The 22038-nt window shown below is 38.4% G+C and overlaps 1 long non-coding RNA gene across 5 annotated transcripts in view; it reads left to right on the top strand.

Moving 5' to 3' along the window:
* The window catches only part of LOC148654438 (uncharacterized), a 133927-nt gene that overhangs the window by 93860 nt on the left and 18029 nt on the right, over window positions 1–22038 (top strand). For all 5 annotated transcript variants that reach the window (XR_015941445.1, XR_015941447.1, XR_015941446.1 and 2 more), the window contains one exon: window positions 5468–5524. This is a non-coding gene — a long non-coding RNA (uncharacterized LOC148654438). The remainder of the gene's footprint in view (window positions 1–5467; window positions 5525–22038) is intronic.

The following is a 22038-nucleotide window of genomic DNA, read 5'->3' as shown; positions in this document are numbered from 1 at the left end:
ACAACTGTATCTATAATATATATTGACTACCTTTAGCTAAAATACTTCTTAATAAAAAAAAGATACATGCAGTTCAGATTTTGTAATGTCTTTAGTGAGATGTACTTAGTATGCAGTGTGATGTTTTATCAGTCACAGACCTTAAATTAAGTTATGCATTTTTGAAGGAAGAAGCATTTTTCTTTGGATAGACGTGAAACAGATTCTTAAGTTTAAAATATAGTGTGGTGGGCATCTGAAATATACGTATGACTCTGTTGCATTCTAGATCGTAGTAAGCAAAAGGAGGACAGATGTTTTTTTAACCATTGGCAAACAATTGCATTGATCAGTAGTCACAGACTCAAAATGTAATTTGTTACCTTTTCTGTGAATTGTAGATTACTTTCTTCATAACTATTTCCTGGAAAGTATAGCAAGAAGCTTTTTTTTCTGTTTTCATATATACTGTGTGAGTGTGTGTCTGTGTGAATGGTTTAACTTGTCACACACTAAGCTGAAACATTACAATGGAGCTCTGCTTTAACATGAAAAATAGATGTTTCAGACATATTATTATTCTTAATTCTTTAAACAGGGCTTAAAAACATTTTTCTAAAGAAATATGTCCTTGTGTTTGATCGGACTCAGGAAAGGAACAGGGTTTTTAAAAGTGTTATCATTGTAACAGTTATAGCAAGATACAGAAACAAAATACATTAGTAGAAATATTGTACAGTATATTTAGTGCCCGGTATTGAGGCAGTAAACACAAATACTTAGAGAGGCCAGGAAGGAAAACAGTGTATCTGCGTTGCAGTTTCAGCTGAAGACTATGAAGGTCAGATTACCATTTGTGGACTAAATGATAAGTCAACAGTTTTTGTCATGGAAAGGATTATACATGAATTCAGACGGTTACTGTATCTCTCTATTACATTTAATTACCCCCTTTCTGTGGTTAACCCACCATAAGTATTTTTTAAATTCTGTATTGCTAATAATTAAAAATATTTGTCTTTTAAATAATAGTACTTATCTGACTTTTGATATATTAATGACAATAGACAATATTTGTATATTAATAAATGTGATGAATTGGGCAATGTTTTACACAATATGATCTAATATATTGGCATCCCAAATAAGTTGCTAATTTATTTAATTTATGGAAACCCTAGTATACTGTTGATTTTTTTTTCCTAAGGTTTGATTTTTCAAAAATAAATTGTCATATAGTTTATATCCTTAACCTCCATGATTTTAATTTCTTTTAATCGGAGTTGTTTCCTTAAGAAAAGTGCTTTAGACTTGGTTTTAGTAATACAGAGAATTATGTTGTGCCTTTAGGTTTACAGTATATTAATTTAAGATTTAAGGTAATTTGTAAGAGTTCCAGGATTCATCTGGACTTTTCATTTTGGCTTTGGTGCAGTTGCTCATTAATAGAATTTTAATAAAATGTGGTAAACACCTTTATTTTCACCCCAATTTTTGTTTGTGCTGTTCCTGCATGTTGTAGCAGTGCATGTATAGAAATTCGTTCAATGTTAGGTGATCATGTCCGTGCTCAAATATTGTGTCCTGCAGGTGGGTTTTGCCCAATTGAACAGGCCTGATGCAAGACAAGTCTGTCTTCTTTAACATTAAGGAGGGATTTAAAAAGCTTTCGTAACTACATTACCCAAAATCTTAGCATTTCTAAATGTGACTTTGTGGCATTCGTAATATTTCATGAGTGTTTGATGGTTTCGATATCTATGAAAAGTATGTATTGCAAACAGGGTGACCTCAACTGGGTTTCCTAGCATAAGGCACTGTAGTTATATACTGTAGCTACAATTCTGTGGAAATGTTTCAATGGTTTTTTTAAAACGAAACAAGTCAATCAGTAGTTTAAACAACTGGTGAACAGCAGGTGAGGGTTTTTTTCAGACTGCGATCTGTCATTTAGAATGATCACACAGAAATTACAAGCAACGTCTGAACACTCTTAGTCCCATTTAAATATATATATTTTTAAAAAAATGTTGGTTTGAAAGTACTGAACAAGGAACCCATCAAACATGGCTTTTATTATTTTACCATACAATCTTAGAATATTTTTGTAATCAGGAGGTAAGAAGAATCTGGTCATTTGCTTTGGTAAAAGACTAATACTGTACTTCTGTAACGCAGTCATCAGAATAATATTGTCATTATTATTATTCATACTGTTATTTAAAAATAAACTTTTTTAAATAAGTTTTAAATAGTTACGAGCCACTCACCATATATTTACTATTAAACAGTATTACATTTTTTAAGCATGTTAAAGGTTTGCTTAAACAAAAGTCTACTGTTGTTTGTTGTTAGCAGTAGCTGTAGTGCTGCTTCTACAAGACAGCAATTTGATGAAGTGACCTCTGTTAACTAGCTTTCAGCTTTAAATGAGAGATAAACAGATGGAAATATTTAACGTTTACATTTTCACTTAACACTGCAATGGTAACATGCCTTCCGTTTTTGATTATTTATTTCCTATATAAACTGGAATTTGTCTATACCGACCAGCATGAAAAATGCCAGACTAGACTGATCATGGCTGATTGCTTTTCATCTCAGCATAGCAAATAGCATGGACCACAGGAGCTCTTGAGGCAATTTCTAATGCAGATTTTGATAGTATTTGCACAGCCCAGGTCCTGCCTCTGTCTGGAGACTTTTTTACACTGGTCCGGGATTAGTTCTGTACAGCCTCGCCGCACCGAAACGAGCCCGGAGCCTCCATTTCAAAGAAAGGATGGCTTTGCAACCAGTTGATTCATCACACGGAACAAAATCGGCATTTTAGGCTGTGCATTTTGTTTGTGTGTTGTATTTGCAGACACGGTTGAACAGTGGAAGACTTTGTGCTGGGATCTTCAACAGTCGCTTCCTATGTGATAAACAGTCCAAGTGTTTTCACCTGGTCTTCCATTTTAAGTCCATCAGTTTTCTCCTGCTTCCGGCCTGAGGCTTTGCTCTATTGCAGTACTGTTATTTAACTTTCTCGTGCCTAGTACAGTTGGGGTGTATTTTTATGAAATTACAAGGGAATTTGCTAATGGGCGAATATACTGGAAAGGGAGTTTGAGGGATAGAATAAAGATTGTGAACGAACTGGCCTCTTAAGTTTTGCTTGGTAGTAAAATGGCCGGTCACTTCTCATTTCCAAATGTTTGAGGACCTGCGCCGGCTCCTTTTCTAAATAGCCCTGGCCATGGTATTTGATGGGTGAGGTTTTTAACATTTGTCGCAGTAATGTAAAAATGACATTTCTTTATATTTGAACAGTGCAAGGGAGAACAATGTCTGACTTTAAGATTTGCCAGTGTCGAGATAAGTAGTCCATCTGCTTATACTGGGCATAACAATTACTTAAAACTCTCCATATCCTTAGATAAAATACAGCAGTGTAAGAAGTTTTATAATTCTATCACTGTGCATTAGTTACATAAGGGGTGATCAACAGTAGAACAAATCACTAGCCAATTTTATCTGATTGTTGCTTAGAAAAAGGCAGTGTATCAGTTTATTCCAGAATCTGCTGTATTCTACAAATAAGACGCCTATTACAACAAACAAACAATTCTGTTTATACTGCATAACAGTTTCTAAAGCCATACAAGGATGGAAACTCACACATATTTCTAGATGCTCAGCATTATGGCTTTGAGAAGCATAAGAGTGTCAGTGTAGGATAGGAGCACCCTATGTTTGTATAGCACAGGTGTTAATGACCAATTAACATCTGTCAGCTCTTGAATTTGTATGTTCTACTCAAACTGTATGTAGTGCCATGAATCACCACAAGCAGCCAAATATGCATTCAGTGTATTGTCTGAAAGAGTGTGAATTAAGACCAAAAATCCATATTGGGTTAGAAGGAATCTTTGAAGTTATGCTTTTGTGTTAAGTAGCTTCTGAGAAAACGGTGTGAGTGCATGTTTGTGTCTGTGTGCGCCCTGTGATGGACTGGCGTCTCATCCATGGTGTACCCTGCCTTGTGCCCGTTGTTTGCCAGGATAAACTCCGGCTCCCTCATGACCCTGCATGGGACAAAGCAGTTCGAAAACGGATGGGTGCTATTGGTTTCGACAACGTGGCCGAGTAGCTTCCATTAACGAAAAACCCAGAGGTTCGAATTACATTTCGCCCTTTGGGCAGACCAAAAAAAGAAACAAAAATACGATTTCGAATTTAAGCTGTGGCAACGTTTGTTTGTTTTTTCACTATCGTTCAATGGGTTTCTCCCAAAAGACAGTTAATTGACACCATGAACGGATGTAAATATAGCCGTGGCGCTTGTGAAGTGCAGGGCTGCTAGTACATAATAAAAATTGACTAAATTACATGATTTTACTCACACAGTAATTCTAACAGATGTATTCTAATTCTAGGCAGCCATTAAGTCAAAGTGAAATCTCTGTTCTTACTCCTAACCCTACTGGTTTAAAACCTTTACACAGAAAAGGCTGGTATATGCAGTTTTGACTGTGGACAGAGATCGAACAAAGCAGTGTATCAATAGATCAGCCCTAATGCCTCAGCTTTGCATAGAATTAAAAATGACTTCCACTCACAGGGCAAAAAAGTGTTACAATATAATGTTCTTGTACTGAGAAGTATATTTCTGAGGACACTGGTGGTGGGTTTTTTTAGTTCAGACGTACATGGGATGCCATACTCAAGGTACCATGCTGTTAAGCAGTACATTTTTTAAATAAAGGAGTGCCAGAGTTTCAATTCTTAAGTGACCAAGAGGATCCTTGAGCCTGTGTACTGTACATGAAGCAAGATGCCTTCTGGAGACAGACGTTCCAGATTGCTCATAAATATTATGTGCCTATCAGTTGTATCTATCAGTTGTAGTTAATATATATTCTGTAGTGTCATTGTGGTCTGAGAGGGCACCATAATTTGGGTTTGCAAAATACCTGCAGGACTCTTGACAGGTTTGCGAGACTAAGAAAAACAACGATGAAGAAAGATGAGCACAATTGGTTGACCTAAGACACCTGACCTTTCTGTCCACCAAGGACTGACAGAATAGCCCAAAAATGAAACATCAGCTTCAAATACATCAACATCGTGATGCCATCTAAACAAACAGACCTTCAGAGAAATTGGTGTTCTTACTGTAAACGTTTCCAACATTTTCCATCCTGGCACAGGGTGATTTTTGTTCCAACACCGAACTAACAATTGCGGACCGTAATTGAAACCAAAGGTGAACTGTGGAATGTGATTGTGCAGATTTTGTCCTTGCATTATAATCATTTTGCTAAAAAAATCATTATAATTTTTTTGTGACTTTTGTGACGGCTCGTGATTTTTCATGCCTTTTATATGTTTAAGATTCATATTTTGCACAGTTCAGAACTGCTGTCTTAGTGTGCCAGTATATATATATACACACACACACACACACTCCAGGTGTTAAATTTGCCTTTTTGTTGTTTTTCAGGTGGATTTACAATTATTCCTAAAGGAATTTCTCGTGCTGCACTGAACGTTGATGAAGGTACAGAACAAATCTCCTTTCATTTCTTGATATTTGACAAGTGAGCAGTTAGGTTCAGAGGCAAAACATTTTTTGAGCCGGGCCCAAGTATGAAAGTATGTTGCAGTGTTAGGAAGTCTGCACTCAAGAGGCGGTAAATGAGCGGTCTAAATTTTTCTTGTAAAGTGCAATAAGAAATACAGAAAATGTTTTAAGTCCTATATCTCATTAATTTCTGTAAAAGTCTTTCTGTTCAGTTCAGTCTTAAACTGGGTTGAGTGTCTGACTCTGGTGAATTTTATGTTACTGTAAAAACCTTACAAAACAGCTGTCCTTCTGCCAGTCAATGTGTAGGATGTCAACTGCTGTTAAACAGATTCATTTTGATTTTTCAGATCCTTTCTTTATAAGGGATTATTCACAGTTCTTTTCATTTAAAAAATATCCCAGGGCTGTTTTATAGTGTGTGTTTTTTTAAATTGATGTTTTATCTTTTTGTTTTTTCATTTGATCAAGTCGGCATCAACACTGCAACTTTTGAAGCTTGATTTTTTTTTCCTTTTTAAAGTAATTGATTTCGTGTTAAGAAGGTAGCCCTTCCACTCCACTCATTCATTCACTCTGTTGACTCTTCGCATTCTGAGTGTTGATTAACAGATTTTCATTAAGCTGTTTTAAAAAACGAACGCCCTTTTTTTCCTTGGTTTGAGTCATTAGTTTTTGCTGCAGACGAAAGCACATGAAGTGTTGCCAACCCTTCCCACTATCCTCTGTACAAGCACTTGCAGTTTTTGTACTGCACAGTTGTGTGCTGTGGCCCGCTCAGACCTTTCACCATTTTTTGTGAATTCTCTCTCAGACTCTGACACAACACAGCCTCTTTGACAATTTGGATCCTTTTTATTAATATATTATAATATTATATATTTTAAATATTTAAATTGTATTTAAATTAGTACTGTTTATTGTAATAAATCCATTCTTTAGTATGTGCTCTGTCCTAACTTTCCTTTGCTATTATTAATATATGTACTATCTTGGGTCTCCTATCGCTAGTTATTATGTTTAATGCGAAAACAATTTTGTTTCCATTAATTTTCACCTAAAAAAGGACTTGTGAGGAACATTTGTAAAAGGAGGAGTTGGTATACTGTATTTTGGTCTAGGCCTTCCTCATTGTTGTTTATTTTATTGCAAGCACTCCTGACCATAACTATCTACGAGCAGCGTTCTGACCTTTCAACTCTGTATTCCTTTGTTTCTTGAGTTGTATGGGTGGCGCAGAAGACAAACCCCCACACAGACTGCAGGCTCGCCTGTCGCATGGCTTTGCTTTAATACAAATAAAGGGCCTTTGTTTTGGCAGAAACAAACCATCCATCCATCCATTTTCTAACAGCTTTATCCAATTAGGGGTCGTGGGAGAGCCATGCCGATCCCACCAGGCAACAGGCACTAGGCAGGATACACCCTGGATGGGATGCCAGTCCATCGCAGGGCACAGTCACAGACCCAAACGCCAGGGCCAATTTTTCCTGGAAAACCAGTTAACCTACCAGTAGGTTTTTGGACTGTGGGAGGAAACCGGGGCACCCATGTAAACCCATGCAAACACTGGGGGAACATGCAAACTCCACACAGACAGCACCCCAGGTCTGGAATGGAACCCAGGGCTCCTGCGCTGAGAAGCAGCAATGCTCACCATACCGCCCTCCCAAAAGAGCAAATTATCATCTATTAAAAATAACCATTAATGAAGGAACAAGAAGTGCCCAAGATACAATATTTCAGTTTCCAAAAGGCTTTAAATTATATTTGTAGAACTGATTTGTTTCATGATCATAGAGGCTGGCTTGAAAAGTATTTTCTTCCTCCAAAAGAAATGCTGCAGATAGAAGCAGACAATTAGATTGGTTTCCCTTATATGCAGTATATGCTCAGTATATAATATTGGTTACTGTTTTCATTTTTATGTGCACTGACAGTGATATAATTTTTTTATTTTATTTTTCTTCTCACACTTATATGAAGAAATACTTGATTTACCTTTATCATTCTGATAAGTTGGAATAATTTTTTGTTGTTGTTGTTATTTGCATTATATGTGACAAAGCCAAAGGCCAAAGTCTGAAGTTGTCTTAGATGGTGAAACAGATCTGAAATAGTATTTGAAACACAAAATCCAGGTCTTGGGTACTTTAGGACTTTAAAAATGTTTAATAATTATACAACATTGAGTTGCATTTAGAGTTGCATTTACATCTTTAAAAAACATGTTCCATATTGAAATAGCATTACTTCTCAGGAAACATAAATCCTTAAAAGTACTACATTACACAAAAATGTGGTTAAACGCACACAATTTCTGCACAATGGTGAGTGATTAAAAGTAGTTTTAAGTGCGACTATTTTTTATTATTGGTTATTTTATATATTGAAATATATTATTGCTGAAATTCATGTTTATTTTTGGACAAAGATTTGTAGATTGATGAGCTGATTCTACCTAATTGTAGATGAACTGAAAATATCCTCATATCCACAGATTCGTTAAGAACGGGGCTGGAAAAACTTTGAATGAAAAAAATAGCGAGAAATATTAGGACAAATATTTTGGGTCTTAAGATATGCATGCAGGTATTTTTTCCCAAACTTTCCAGACCTGTTTTAAATAATTTTATAGTATTATTAAAAGCGAGCATTTCATACTCTATTTCTGCTAATGTTTGGCTTCCATTGCCAGACACAAAAAGAGTAATATATCTTTGTGGGGCATACAATTTTTTTTTAGTGTTATTGTATATTTTTATGGAGATCGAATAGTTATTAATAATACTAGTGGTTAGAAACTGAAATGTTGTTGTGCAAATAAACAATGAAACCTAAACTTGGGAAATCCATTTTCATCCTATATGTAACCCGAAAAACAGTGGCCACTGTGGTCGTTTGGTTTTACTGCTAGTTTAGGTTCGTTTATTCCATTCAGGATTTGGTCAAGTTGAGATAAACCAAACCATGTGCAAAATATCCCAGAAGAAACCTGACAGAGCCACATGTGGAATCAATAACTCAGAAGCTGCTGATCACTGTGATTTTATGAACGTCTCACTTGTAAACTTTTTGGGGGTTATCAGCTGTGTCATCTTTTGCTTTTGAGGTATTTTCGTTCATTAAAATATTTGAATAGCAGCAGAGGGCTCTGCTTTTATGGAGCTGAAAAGCATGTGCAGGTTAGACGTGGAATTTTAGAGCTTTTTATGTCCCTGTTCCTCCCATGACTGCTATATCTATTCTTTGTTCCCCCCTTACAATCAGTGTGTTAAAGCACGGCTTTTAAGGTGTGATGAATTGTAGAAATCTGAAGTGGAACCAAGATCAACTGATTTTATATTTAAACCGTTCCTCAGCGTACAGGACTGTCAGAATCCCAACCCCTCTCCCTACCCATCAGAACTACAGAGGCTTATTTTGAACTTTTCAGCCCGAAAAGAATGGTACAGTAAGAGTGTGCTGGTGTACTTCCGTGTGTGAAGTGATTGAGGGTGGCGCCAGATTGAGTTTTTTCCTTTTTGGGAGCTGAGGAGAATAAAAGAAACTTGCTTTCCAACAATGTATTATTATTTTTTTTTAAGTTTAATGCGAGCCAAGCTTAAAATAATGAGCAGAACTATCAGGGTGATCGCTGTACAGCAGCTGTGACAGGCAGGATTGTGTTGGTTAACATTTATTGTTTTTTCCACCCGGAGAAGAGAGAGTCAGCTTCGCTTGTCCATAATATTGGATAATTGGCCACCAGATTCACTAAATTAAAACAGCATTTTTCGTCTTGGGTTCCATAACAGTGTGTAGATACAGTAGGTCATGTATGGCCTGTGAGGAATCGCAGTGAAAGACAGAAGAAGCTTTAATAGGAAAGATTCTGTTCTACTGAGAGTATTGGGTTTTTTGTCTTTAATTATATAGTGTGTTTGCTCTGTTTTTTCTTGCTAGTATTTTCCTAACAAAGAACCACACTGAATAAATATGTCTTGTCAGCATGAGCCTTGGAATGTTCCTAGTTTACTGCAGTCCATTTTTTAAGTCTTCTAGGTGAGACATGTTAAATTACAAGGGGAGACGTTGGGCGCTGGTCAGATTGTGAATGCCCAAAGTGGGATTTGACCGTGGCACGGGGGGGTACTTGGAGTGCCGTTGCGTCTTTTAAAGGTCACAAATGTCGTTAGGACGTCGACACCACACTGTCATATCTGTTGCTGTAGGAGGTAATTGGTTTGGAATGCCTGGTCTAGAGGGAATGGCGCCATCTACTGGTCCACTAATATAACATCCAGTAGCAGTCTGATTTTCTTCTCTCTTTCGATTCAGCACCGTCAATACTAGGGGTACTGAGCAGCTGAGAGCATCAGACTTCAGGGTGGGGTAGTTTGCTAGAAGTTTGGCAGGGTGATATCAAGTTGAAGACTTTCCTTTGCTATTTGAACAGTGTGCACAGCCAGCACACAGCTTCATTGAGTATTCAACAGACAGTTGCATTTACTCGAATGTAGTTTTTATAGGAGTTCCAACAGTGTAGCATCAAACAAATTACTTTATCTGCGGAAAAAGACATCTGCTATCCACTAATTTATATATGATTTATATTCCCAGACAATCTAAAGGAACACCTTTATTAAAAAAACAAACTCTTCCTTTCAGTTAACACATTTTTAGACAAATTGAATTTTTAACCGTCTCACGGAACACAATCAGACCAAATAAACAACTTGCTTGGAAGAGTTAAAACCCAATGGTTCTGCCTTTTCCTAGGACAGACAACAGCGTGCTCATGCATATTGTATGGACAGAGCCATAAGTCTGCAGTCCACCCATGTCATGTTAAAAGAGACAGTTTTAAGGTATGTCACAGTCCAAACAGTCACTATGTACTACAGAAAAAGTGCTCACAGAAGCTTAAGTAAATCACATTACCGGATATATCCCCTTATCTTCCAGAATAGGTAACTGTATACTGCAGGGTATCAGTATTCAGTATTCAGAGTTTTGAGGATAGAGGTGGAACTAAGGTTGAGAACAAAATGTTCTCGCTGTCCCCCTTTTTTCTCCTCTTAATTTAGTCAGTTTTGGGGGGGTAACTTTGGTGAGGGAGACACATATCCGTGAACCTTTGAACTTCAGATGTCCAAAGTCACCTGAGAACAAATCCATATGCAAGCCAGCGCTTGTAAATGTTAGATGAACTTATGACTCAGGCTTGTGGCAGGGTGGCGGACTGGAGAACATTGGTACTGTACCTCGCAGCTCTGGGGCCCTGGGGTGCTGTCTGTGTGGAGTTTGCATGTTCTCATCATGGTGGTGTGGGTTCCCTCCAGGTGCACTGTTTTCCTCCCACAATCCAAAGACATGCTGGTAGGTCAACTGGCTTCTGTAAAATTGGCCCTGGTCAATTGTGTCCTATAATGGACTGGTGTCCTGTCCAGGGTGTATTCTGCCTTACGCACAATGCTCTTCCGGTTCACTGTAACCCTGGATTGGGGAAGCAGTCATGTGTATTTCAAGACATTAGTAGGAATGTTGCACTACTTGAGTTACAGTATGTGTTTTTTTTTCCAGTGCTAAAGCTATGTTTTAGCCTGTGGTTGTGCGTGACAACCTTATAATCTCTCCCCCCTGCCCACCGTCCTCTTGAGTTAACTGGGAACGTGTCAGTGTCATAAATGAAAGTAGTTCAACTGTGACATTTCAGCTGATACCCTAACGCCATCCTCAAATAAAGAAAGGTTCTTTAGCGAAAGACAAAACTTTAAGTGACCTTTTTGACACCCGATCAGTTCTGTCACCTGGGAATTGGTTTGGTTTGCTTTGTGGCCCAGATCATACGAGCAGAGAGAGGTGGGAATTCTTTTGTTGCATTGAAGGCAGGTGAAAGTGCAGTTGTATGGCAGAAATATGTTGTCAAGCTTTATAAAACTTTGAGTTGTGTGGCCTCCACTAGCCAAGAATTCTCCTTAGCCTTTGTGACTAAATGAGCCCATGGATACTACAGGAACTACAGTACCTTTGTTTAAGTGACTCTCCTTTTCAGACTATATTATTGCTTTATACTTTTGGATTAGCCGTACAGTAAATGCCAGCAGCAGTTTTTAAGCTGTGTTTATGAGTAGTGTATCGACTTCATAAGCTCTTCCTTATGAAACATTTGGACTTTTCGTCACCTATTGTATCTGCTAACCTGTTTTGTGACACAACTTCATAGAGAGAGAGGCATCTGCACTCAGATAAGAAACCGGAAAAGTAAGTGATTACATGATTGCCTAAATGAATTGCAATAATAGCATTGTTCATAATAATCCTACTTGACAATTCGACTCTTTCTGTTTGTAGGTGCCTTTTTATTGTTTTTATGATCTCATTCAGTGTAGAGAAGTGGTTCATTTGTATTTTTCCACGGCAAAATACAGTATACTGCTTTTAACAAACAGGAGAATAAGATGATGTGATGCTGGGGAGGAATCAGCTTTTTTTTTAAATATAGGAAAAATACGATTTTCTGTGTACTGTTTACTACTGTAGGGGTATCCCAAATAATTTCTTTAAGCATTTTTTGTTCCAGTTCCTTTCGTACTGTAGTGTCGCTAGAGAAAACAACCCCCAAATTGTCATGAGATATCCCTTTATCTCTGAACTGAGGATGCTTCAGTCCTTTATGTTCAAACCATAAAAAGACAGTAGCATGTCTACCGCAGAGCTACAGAACCTTGGTGTCGTGGATAGTTCAGCACAGTGGGTTTCTCATTTAGAAATATGATTTTCTGTCACTTACAAAACAGAGCTATAGTATATATATATAGCTATATATGCTGATTGTTAAAAAAATATATATAAAGGTACAAGTGTACCAAGCCTTGAATTACAGCTCAGGGTCTCTGTAAAATAATGTGTAATCCACCTGCCTAGAGAGCAGTTTAGTGTTCTTTATTTAATCTTTTTATCCTCAACTAAAATGTCTGCTAGAGCACATACAGTAGCTGCCTGATGCTAGCACATGAACATTAAGAGAAGACGCTCTGTAAAGTAATCACACCATGAGTTGCCTGGTTGTCTTCTATTGATCTACGCCCTAATCTCTGCATTTACTGTAATTCAGGGTTGCGAGGGACCCGGAGCCTATCCCATCATGCAATGGGCACAAGGTGTACACCCTGGATGGGATGTCAGTATATCTAAGGGCAGACACACAGACACAGATGTGCGCACGCTCACACCAGAGCCAGTTTTTCCCAGAAGGCGATTAACCTACCGGCATGTCTTTGGACTGTGGAAGGAAACTGGAGCACCTGGAGGAAACTCACTCAAGCATGGCGAGAACATGCACACTCCACATAGACAGCACTCCAGGTCCAGCATTGAACCTAGGACCCCAGTGCCACAAGGGGGCAACGCTAACCACTCCGCTACTGTGCCACCCCTTTTGGAATTCAGTATTAACAAACAAAATTGTGACATAGGCACACACTACACATAGTGCAGTGCAGAATGGGATTATTTTCTCGTTATGTTGCATTTTAAAATGTTTGCCCAGTGTGGAGAATCATGAAAATCTGCTTTGACGCTTCGGCCTTGGTGAATAGTGAGAGGACGCGCAGAGTTTCCAAAATCAGTGCAGGTCGAAGTAAGGAAACAGTACTTTGTTTAACACTTTGTTTTATTTTTAGTTTCCGTGACATCTAGAGAGAAAATTACTATTTAAAAATGGATTTCGATAAGAAATTCAAACTCTAGTTTACTGCCCTTTAAATTTTTACGTGTAAAATCTTTGAGTGATTTGTTTTGTATGTGACGTTGTATTTGCTTATTATATAGTTAGCGTAGATAACCAACGTACAAAAGAAAGACAAATCAGTTCTGTGTCAATTGTCAGATTGACTGAAGTAAAAGTGTTTTTTTTTTTAATATCATAGACTTCTTGTTATCCTCCTTGCACTTTCTATATGCATCAGGCATCACAGAAAATAATTAAATGTTCTAGTCAAGAACATTTCTCAGAATTCAGCATGAAGGCAGAATAATTTTTTTCACTGAAGCTGCAGAAAACTGCTGGAGTACTATGGACGCAGTAGTGTTAAAGCTTTCTAGCCTAAGCAAATAAGAAGTTAGGCAAGATCTGGTCAGTGCTTAGATGAGAAACTTTTAGCAGGCAGTGTTTCCAAATTCTGGACCTGAGGTAATCCTATGTCTTGTGGTTCTTGTTGCAGCTGAGCTGTTGATTAGTTAAACATATTGAACTCTTAATTGAGCCAACTGTTTGATTTTTTTTTTACTGTTTACTCAGGTTTTAGTTTCAGAAATCATTTCCATGATGTGTATCGTTTCCACAAAATATAGCAAATGGATCTCAATTTGAACTTGGCTTAAGATCGTCTCTTTCTCTCAACTTGTTTAAAACAACTAATTTGGCACTCAGTTAGTGATTGGTGATGATTAAGCTCTTGCATAAGCTGTGTGTGGCTTAGACCCATTGTTTAAATTCCACCTAGAAAAAATAAACCCAGATAAGGCCAATTCTGGAACTTAGCGTCTGGATCCGGGTAAATGCTGATTTCTAAGCTTCTCTTTACTTTTCGAGGGCTGAAACTGATTTTCAAAAGTAAACCGTTAAATTAAAGATTCAGTAAGCTCAATTAATCAAGAGGTTAGTTGGAGCAAAAACTAGAAAGCACAGCGGTATCCCAGGACCCCAGGAATCCCGGATTGTTGTGTCAGTGGTGTGTATTGGAACAGTAAGTGTCACTCTTTCCCCCCCTGGGTCCAGAATTTCCACACCCATGCGCTGGTGTTGTGACCACAGGACACGGCTCTAGGAGGTGCATTCCTTTGGATGATCCTTTAAACTGAAGTCCACACTATCTGGTCGTTACAGATCCCGTAACCCTTTTTTGGACGTAAGTGTAAGGTGGTACACTTCTACTCTGGGCGATGTCCAATCACGGATATGTTTTCCCTTTAATTCTGCTGGTGAAGGAATGTCACATCACACAGTGTAGAACGGATCCCCTCCTATTAGCAAAACACTTTAAGATCCATCCGAATGAACAGCCATCCATCTTCTAACTTCTTGATCCAATTCAAGGTCTCAGGGGAGTCAGAGCCTATCCTAAGAAGCACACAGGTACAAAGGAACAAGTAAAGGTTTATTCCATGCTGAACACAGGCGAAAAGAAACACAATATTTCAGCCATGGAGCCTTCTTTGGGTGTGTCAAGGCAGGGTACACCCTGGACAGGACACCAGTCCATCACAAGGCACACACAGAGGCAGACAGACACAGACATGCAAACACACACACCAGGGCCAATTTTCCTAGAAGCCAGCTAGCCTACTAGTAGTCTTTGAACTGTGGGAGGAAACAGGAGCACCCAGAAGAAACTCACATAAACTCGGGGAGAACATGCAAACTCCACACAGACAACACCCCAGGGAGCACGCTCAGTGAGGCAGCCATGCTAACCACTGTGCTACCATGCCACCTTTAAGAGGAACAGCACTATATAAATGCAAACAGTTATTAAAAAGTGTTGGAAATCATGATCACAGGTCCGGAAACTTGAGCGTTATCAAGTTCACGTTTAAAAAAGGTACAAAAATTGTAATACTCTACCAGATTAGAAACCCACAGTCTGGTTTTGTCTACAAGTTCCATTCTTGATGTTTCTCAACAGCGGTACTTGTGAACTGGAGCTGTCTATTTTAATATCAATGTGTAAACACTTGCACGCTTGAAAGATCGGCATGAATGTAAGAAAAATGATCTACTGTTTAAATAAGATATCAAAATGAAATTTTTCTAACTTGAATCTGTTTCATTTTAATGTTACATTGGCTCAACCAATTGCTTTTTAAATTTTAATTCTGACTTTGTTTTTATAGTGATAGTCATATAGCGATAAAACTGTTCCCGTACAAGCCTGCTTGCTCAAGTTACATAAACTAATTTGGATAACTAAGTGACACACCATAAATGTAACTGTCCTGTAGCATTATTCCTAAGTACGTTGTTCATTCTGTAAGTCTGTCATCGGTTGTTCTGTTGTATAGAATCCCTTTCGTGGTGAGCATTATCGCAAAAAGTGCCCCACAATAACATTCAGTGTTTGAGCTTTTTTTCACGGCTCAACACAAATTAGTTTTTGTTGACAGGGAAGTCTCGTGTGAATGCCTGAGGCTATTTGCATACAACACCCTAAGTTTCAGACCTGAGCATTTATGAAATTCATCTTCCTTAAACTATTATATGGAGAGGTTAGGGAGGTATAGCTCTGTTCCTCTGTGGACACCTTACTGTATGTAGTTTAATTGGTGAAATGGCAGTCCTTGCTGGAATGCAGGATGGCACCAGTATCTCATGCAAAACAGGCTGAACTATTATACTGTGGGTTTCCACAGGAACCAATGTAGTGTCTCCATGTTTCATGATGTACTCATGCACTGTATTTCAGAGTGCCCCTGCTATTAGCTACCTACCGATTGACTTCGTTAAGCAAACCTTGTTATGCTGGACGTTTGACTGTGTATTGTGATACAGTCTATTTGCACTTATCTTAATTTCACCTTCATATCAAATGATCGAATCACAGTACGTTTTGTGTTTTTTTTTTGGTTTTAACAAGGTTTGATCTTGATCTTGGTTTGAACATTTAATTTCTTTTATGGTAAAATGTTATATTAAATTGTTGAATGTAACAATCTTATCTTTGAAGTTTGTAGGTTCACGTATGTTTAGGCAGCCAAAGTTCTGCTTGTTTTTTTTTTGCCATCTGCAGGAATAACCAGAAATATATCTTTACTTCGATCTATCATCATCATCCAATAAGAGCACCACTGTCATTTAAGTGTTTTTTTTCTTGATGGGAGAAGGTTTACAGTATAGTTAAAGAGTTTGTTCTATTTGCATAAAATGAGAGCAGCACCAGGTATAAAGAAGAACAGTCTCATTTTTTGCAGTTGAAACAATGACGGGAGACAGATTGTAGGCATTTATGTAGGAAAGATGGCAGATCATCCATTTCAGGAGAAACGCTGAGAAACATGGGAATAGTTTTGATTAGGGAAGATGATATGAACTATATTATCTTAGATTCATGTTGTGTTAAATGTGTTGTGTATGGTGTCAAGTCTTTTATCTGCCTCCAGAGCAAATTTCCCATCTGGGATAATAAAGGAATTAAGGAGGTAAGAGAGGACTGAGGAGCAGAGAGGCAGAAACAACGAGAAAGGTGCAAGAGTCACTGTCTGAGACTAATATAATAATTCCCCTACTCAATTATTATTGCCAAAAAAGACATAGTTTCACAATGATGAAGCAGAATGTTTAGAAACTTTGTGTTTCTTTTCTTCTCTTTTCATCATGCAATAAACTGTTTCTTGTTCCTTTGCAGCCTACGCATGCTGGCGCAGCTCCCTACTTAAAATAGTTTCACAATGATTGTTGTAAAATGCTCAAATATAGTTATAGTGCATGTAAGTGTCTTATATGGTGTCTATATATATATTGAAGATACATAAACGTATTCATATCTGTTTATTAGAATATTTAAGCACTACAGTTGACAAATGCCTTGTAAGTGTAATTAAATAACTTTCTAAATAACTTGAAATAACATTATTTTATGGGGAAAGATCTGCACAGGCTGAGATTGGGCTGGCTAAAATGAGAGGGTTAAATGGATTTAACGGATGGGTAAAGTGAAATGAAGCCTGAGTGCATTTGCAAACGAAAGTCCTTCAAAAAAAGCTCAAAAACCTACTGCAAAACTTTCTGTAACTGTGGCTTGTTATGGATTTAGTATATTAGTGTTAGTGTTAGCACTAGAGAAGCAGCAGTAAGTGTCAAGTCCAGCAGAGTGCACTGCCAGTGGAGTCCTGCAAAAAAATAGTTACCAGAAAAGGGGAAAAATACTTAGTCAGGGTTACCTCCACTGAGGGTGATTAGTAACACTTGACATCCTCATTGTGTATTCCATCCATCTGCTTTCCAACACCTCCATCCAATTCACAGGGGGAGCCAGAATCTATCCCAGCAAGGAACAGGAGCAAGGCAGGGCACACCCTGGGCGGGACATCAGTCCATCGCAGGGCACAGACATAGAAGCAAATTAACCTACCAGCATGTCTTTGGAGTGTAGGAAAAAAAAACCTGTAGCACCCAGAGGAAACCCCACGTGAACACTGGGAGAACATGCAAACTCCACACAGACAGCAATGGAATTGAATCCAGGCTCCCCAATGCTGTGAGATAGCAGTGCTAACTTCTGTACCGCCCTGCTGTGCTCACTGTGTATGCTGTGGAAGTATTTTTACATAGACCGTAGCAAAAGAACTGAAAAATAGAAGACTTAAAGCAAGGTGAAACTAAAAAAAAAACTCAGACTATTTGTACAAGGCTGAAAATATGTCAGCCTGCTGTTTAGCTGCTTTTGATAAAAAGCAGAGTGATACTCAAGGCCATGGCTTTTACTACTATTTTTTATGTAAACGTTTATTTAACCAAACAAGTCAATTGGAAGCAAATTCTCATTTACATTAACAGACTGGCCGAGAGCAAGATGGTAGGACAGAACAATTAACAGAAGAGCTTGTAAGCTTCAGTTTAAATTACAAAAGCAAAACAAGCTCTCATTAAATAATGAAACCTGCCTGTGTCTTTCCAAATATTCAATATATTCATGTACTGTACACGGGTTTATATACTGCTCATGAGAGTACATAAAGAAAGTTAAACATTCCATCTGTAAAGTACAGCAGCTTAAATTAAATGCAGACATGCCTGAATTTATGAATTGTTATGTTAACAAGTTAACAAATGTTTAATACAAATTCATTTGGGTTTTTTTATCACAACTAAAGTGCCTTCCAATAAAGAAACACACCCTAGACTTTCATTCTTTTTTATCCATTATTTACATTTTATGCAGTTCCTTGGCCTTGTTTAGCACTGGGCAAATTGACGTTACATATGGGTCACTGTATGGAAAGGTTCATAAAAAGGGGTTAACTTTTTGTCAGCCAGGGCTGTGAGATAGAGCTGGATAAGACTTTATTGATCCCGAAGGGAAATTGAGGTGTTACAGCAGCCCAGTCCAAGACCAGCAAAAACAGACATCAGAATAGAGGAAAAAATTAAAAGAAGTACAGCAATACAGAATAATATAAATAAGAGTTAGGTGTGTGCAAAATATGCTAATAGTCACTGTAAAACAATAAAATATGTGTAAAATGCACATAGCCATATACAGATTGAAAGTACCAGAGTATAACACAGTATATTAATGCAGTGTCAAAAAAGTACAGTAGTGCAGCATGCTGTCCATAGACAAGCAGATGAAGGGCGAGCAGGCCTAGCCTAGGGCAGCGTTATACACCCTGACAGCCGCCGGGAGGAAGGACCTGCAGAAACGTTCCCTTGAACACCGTAGCTGGAGCAGTCTGTGTCTAAAAGTGCTCTGCTGCCCAGTAACAGTCCCATGAAGCGGATGAGAGGCGTTGTTAATGATGGCTGTGAGCTTGGACAGCATTCTCCTCTCTGCCACCACCTGCAGAGGGTCAAGGCTCAGCCCCAACACAGAGCCAGCCTTCTTGAGGAGTTTATTGAGTCATTTATTTATTGAGCAATTGTGAATTGGTTTACATAAATTAAATTTAAGTAAATGATTAGTTTCAATAAATGATCAATCCCTAAATTAATATTTGGGATTTAAAATGGTGCTACTCTGAGTTTCAGCCATTACATTTCCAGATTTGCTATATGAAGGAGTAAAGAAATTAAATCCTCTGGATCTCTGTAATCACGCCGTTCGTGTGTGAGAAACCCCTTTTCAAAATATAACCCCCGGCAGGTGTCCCCCTTCTTTTTTAAACTGACACACGGATTCATTGTGGAGTAATTCTGTAATTCTAACCTTGTAAATAGAAACACTTTTGAAAACCGCACTGTAGGGCAACAGGTTCATCCAGCTTTTTCCAGTCATCATGCAAAAGGGTGTGACAGATTACGAATAAATTCAATCACAGAATTGCTGTCAATGAGAATAAAGCAGCTTGGTCACGTTGGTTTCACACATTAAGTGAAGAGTTTACTAGCTGGCACTGAGACCCCAGTTTAACTTGGCGTTTTCATTATTTTTCCTCGAAGGCGAAGGTACGGCGTCTTATGGGCCTTTTTCAATTAAGATCATAGGAGCTGAAAAAAGGAGGTTATTGTGGACATTTAAAGGAGAGTGAACGAATGTAGAAGAAATGTAACTTTAACCTGAGGACACAAGTAGAAATTGCAATGAAACGCATCTGAGAGTAAAAAATATGACGTACCTTTTTTACACAGAGGCATGTGTTTGGAACTAACCTCTCTGCGGTGCTGTTAAGAGTTTTATTTTCATGTGAAGGCTGTAGTTTCTTGGATCACAAGGTACAAACATTCAAACCTTTCTTATATATTTTTTAAGGTATTTAGGCAAATGCTTAGTTCTGCTAACCAATTAAAGTCCTGTATTGAATGAAGTCCAACTCACCCCTCTGGCTCTGCAGGCTTCATTTTGATAAATGCTGTTCTTAACCAGAGGAAAACTCTTCACAACTTTGCGCTTTAACAAATATGGCCTTTTAAACTGTATACAGTCAGCTTGTTGACTAAAAATGGATCCTCCCATTGTAGTGTTAATTACATTGATCGGTACATGTTTGGCAGTAAGGTTTTTGATAGCTTATTAGGTGTAGTCCAGGGTAACATGGTCTGTCCTAGGTGACTCCCTTACCAGATTCAAGGGAGGTGGGTGAGGTGTCCCACTGATGAATCTGGTAACTGTGTTGGCATGGTTATTGTCAAATAAACCATCAAACACCTTTATCTTCAGTGTCTGGGTGTAGGCAGTGCTTGCAAAACCAGTTTAGTCTGCAGGTGGGCATGTACAGTAAGTGAAAAATAGAGGCCTTACTGGACACTGACCACAAGAAATGCCACTGTTATCCCCTGCAAGTGAATAAATGTATAAGTGCCGTGCCCAGTCACAGAGAGCAAGAAGCACATTACCCTTGTGACTATCCCATGGCAAAGCAATTCCTTCTGTATTTTTTGTGTTTGTTTATGTTCACTCTTTCGGACTGGGCACACAGGTTGTGTGGCGATGCACTGCGTCCGAAACACAGCTCGGTGTGTGGAGAGGAGTGTCAGGAATCGAAGTCTAGCTTAACTCGAAAGGGGTTGAGTCTTCACTTCATGAAGATGGTCTTTCCCTTTTTCAATACTTTCCAGACAATCTACTCAAGCCTTTTGTAGTGAGCACCTCTGTTGCACCCTCCACACAGATAAGGACCCCAAAAATAGGACTGAGGGACCCACAGCTCCAAGGCAATCATGCCGTACTTAAACCTAAACCTATACTGTATATGTTATTGTTAAAATCTGAAACTGGGGATGTCAAAAAGGCCAAACTGAACGAGGAATTTCACATATTTGCGTGAATATTTGAAGATGTGGGGTCTCTCGCTGCTGGAAAAATAGATCTGGTTGGCTGTTAAACGATGCTGGTGGTGTTGTGTCCTCATTCCCACTGTTGGTATCATACGAATTGTCTTTGTATCATTTATATAGAACTTTCAACTGTTATCATCCAGGGCTCCAGGAGACAAGACAATGGCAGCTTGGAATGTTGCTGTTGACACAGTTAAAACCTCATTGCAATGGGTTTCTATAGTAACTGTCTGCCTTACTGAAGTATTTTTTAGTCGAAACTCATAGGGAGTTGGAGGTGGTGATGGAAGGGAGGGTTTTTTTTTCTTGCAAAATTTAAAGTAAAATGTGTTCATGAAACCTACTTAGCTTTAGAACCGACTCGGAAACACTTGAAATGCATTGATGATTTTCAAACAAATAAAGCTTTCCGATGTAAACAGGATTCCTTGCCGCACAGTGTTGCGGAGCCGACTTGAAACAGACTGTCTTTTTCAGAAATATGTTACTTGACCCTTTATTTGGAAAGCAGTGGCACCTGTCGCAGTCTACTTAAAATCCAGAACCTAATCTAGCTGATATTTATCGAACACTAGTGCCTTTGCATTTCGCTGCAGTATGTTTAAGTGGAAATCTTGTACATTACATAGTTGGGAAGAAACAGAAGGAAAATGGAAAATGCCTGTGTTCGTAAGCCTTGAAATGCCGGATTCGTTGGGAATTAGGGACAGCGGATGAATTTATGGATGGAAAATCTTTAGAGTCACCATTTTGAAGATTTATATAACTTCTTGTCTTTCCATGTTGGCCCGCAAGACATGAGGGAGTTTACAGCCTGGTTTTCTCTGAAGTTATTAGGTAGATTCATAGCAGTTGACAGATTTGGCAGAGGTACCTACCTTCAGGCGTGACTATAGCAACATTAACCCCAACTCTCCCTGGTTTGACTTCATTTCACAAGTTCTGTGCCTGTCATTAAGATGAAAAGTACTGTATCACCACCGTTTTTCTTTCAGCCACTATTTCTTTCTGTTTG

The sequence above is a fragment of the Lepisosteus platostomus genome, chromosome 9 (genome assembly GCF_059453375.1).
Source record: "Lepisosteus platostomus isolate fLepPlt1 chromosome 9, fLepPlt1.hap1, whole genome shotgun sequence".
NCBI classification, from domain to species: Eukaryota; Metazoa; Chordata; class Actinopteri; order Semionotiformes; family Lepisosteidae; genus Lepisosteus; species Lepisosteus platostomus.
The sequence above is the reverse complement of the archived record's forward strand: the minus strand, read 5'-3'. Positions and strand labels throughout refer to the sequence as shown.